The sequence below is a fragment of the Neophocaena asiaeorientalis genome, unplaced genomic scaffold (assembly GCF_003031525.2).
Source record: "Neophocaena asiaeorientalis asiaeorientalis breed wild unplaced genomic scaffold, Neophocaena_asiaeorientalis_V1.1 scaffold78, whole genome shotgun sequence".
Classification (NCBI taxonomy): Eukaryota; Metazoa; Chordata; class Mammalia; order Artiodactyla; family Phocoenidae; genus Neophocaena; species Neophocaena asiaeorientalis.
The window spans coordinates 2,290,894-2,293,063 of NW_020175018.1; the positions used below are offsets into that span (position 1 = coordinate 2,290,894).

Sequence of the window (2,170 nt, forward strand, 5' to 3'; positions counted from 1 at the left end):
CTGAGCAAACTGTATACACGTGTGCAGAAGAATGAAATTGGCCCCTTATCTTACACCATGAGCAAAAACCAACTCAAAATGGATTAAAGGAAATATAAGACCTGGAATCATAAAACTTCTAGAAGAAAACATAGGGTAAAAGCTCCTTATACTGGTCTTGGCAATGATTTTTTGGATATGACATCAAACGCTTATGTAACAAAAGGAAAAATAAACAAATGGGACTCTATCAAACTAAAAAGCCTCTGCACAGAAAAGGAAAAAAATCAATAAATGAAAAGGCAATGATGATTGGGAGAAAATATTTGCAAACCATATATCTGAAAAGGGATTAATATCCAAAATATATAAGAAACTCATACAACTCAATAGCAAAAAACAACACAATTAAAAAGTGGGCATCCTGGGTCAGCACAGCCATGGCAGCTAGTGTCCTTTGCGCCTGTGTCCACCGACTGCCTGCGGCCTTTGTGCTGCTGCCCAGGCTGCTCATGCTGGCCATGGACCAGCCACTCAGCACGACCCTTTTCTCCACGGGGGCCCAGAGGAGGCCTGGAGGTCCGCAGTTGGCCTCACTGCTTGTGCAGTTTCCAGTTGGAGTTACATACCTGTGCCCCCAGTATAGTGAGGCACTCCTTTGACATTAGAGGGAATCAAGGACCCTGTCCTTTATATCTTGAAACTCTATGACAAGATTGGCCCAGAAAGACTCTCAGTAAATTCCCATTTTATGAAAGATCTGGGCTTAGACAGTTTGGACCAAGTGGAGATTATAATGGCCATGGAACATGAATTTGGGTTTGAAATTCCTGATGTAGATGCAGAGAAGTTAATGTGCCCACAAGAAGTTGTAGATTACATTGCAGATAAGAAGGATGTATATGAATAAAATATCAGACCCCCCTTTTTTTAACATCTTTATTGGAGTATAACTGCTTTACAATGGTGTGTTAGTTTCTACTTTATAACAGAGTGAATCAGCTATACATATACATATATCCCCATATCTCCTCCCTCTTGTGTCTCCCTCCCACCCTCCCTATCCCACCCCTCTAGGTGGTCACAAAGCACCGAGCTGATCTCCCTGTGCTATGCGGCTGCTTCCCACCAGCTATCTATTTTACATTTGGTAGTATATATATGTCCATGCCACTCTCTCACTTCGTCCCAGTTTACCCTTCCCCCTCCCCGTGTCCTCAAGTCCATTCTCTATGTCTGCATCTTTATTCCTGTCCTGCCCCTAGGTTCTTCAGAACCATTTAAAAATTTTTTTAAAATTCCATATATATGTGTTAGCATATGGTATTTGTTTTTCTCTTTCTGACTTACGTCACTCTGTATGACAGACTCTAGGTCCATCCACCTCACTACAAATAACTCAATTTCATTTCTTTTAATTTTTTATTATAGTTCTATGAAGAATACCATTGGTAGTTTGATAGGGATTGCATTGAATCTGTAGATTGCTTTGGGTGGTATAGTCATTTTCACAATGTTGCTTCTTCCAATCCAAGAACATGGTATATCTCTCCATCTGTTGGTATCATCTTTAATTTCTTTCATCAGGGTCTTATAGATAGGTTTATTCCTAGGTATTTTGTTCTTTCTGCTGAAATGGTAAATGGGAGTGTTTCCTTAATTTCTCTTTCAGATTTTTCATCATTAGTGTATAGGAATGCAAGAGATTTCTGTGCATTAATTTTGTATCCTGCAACTTTACCAAATTCATTGATTAGCTCTAGTAGTTTTCTGGTAGCATCTTTAGGATTCTCTATGTATAGTATCATGTCATCTGCAAACAGTGATAGCTTTACTTCTTCTTTTCCAATTTGGATTCCTTTTATTTCTTTTTCTTCTCTGATTGCTGTGGCTAAAACTTCCAAAACTATGTTGAATAATAGTGGCAAGTGTGGACAACCTTGTCTTGTCCCTGATCTTAGAGGAGATACTTTCAGTTTTTCACCATCGAGATGATGCTGGCTGTGGGTTTCAGACCCCTTTTCTTCACTGAGAGAACACTCAGAAGATGCTGGCGCGTGTCTGGAAGTGAGAACGCATTTCTACATCATTGCTGACTTTGACAGAGTAATTCTGTTTAGACTTGTACTTAAATCGTCTTAAGTGTTTTTGCCCTTTGAAAATAAATCTATAAAACCAAACAACAACAAAA

The 2,170-nt window shown here is 39.2% G+C and overlaps 1 pseudogene; it reads left to right on the forward strand.

Annotated features, from left to right (window-relative positions):
• Positions 1-419: 419 nt before the first annotated feature.
• On the forward strand, positions 420-889 carry LOC112411546 (acyl carrier protein, mitochondrial pseudogene; annotated as a pseudogene).
• The last annotated feature ends 1,281 nt before the right edge of the window (positions 890-2,170 follow it).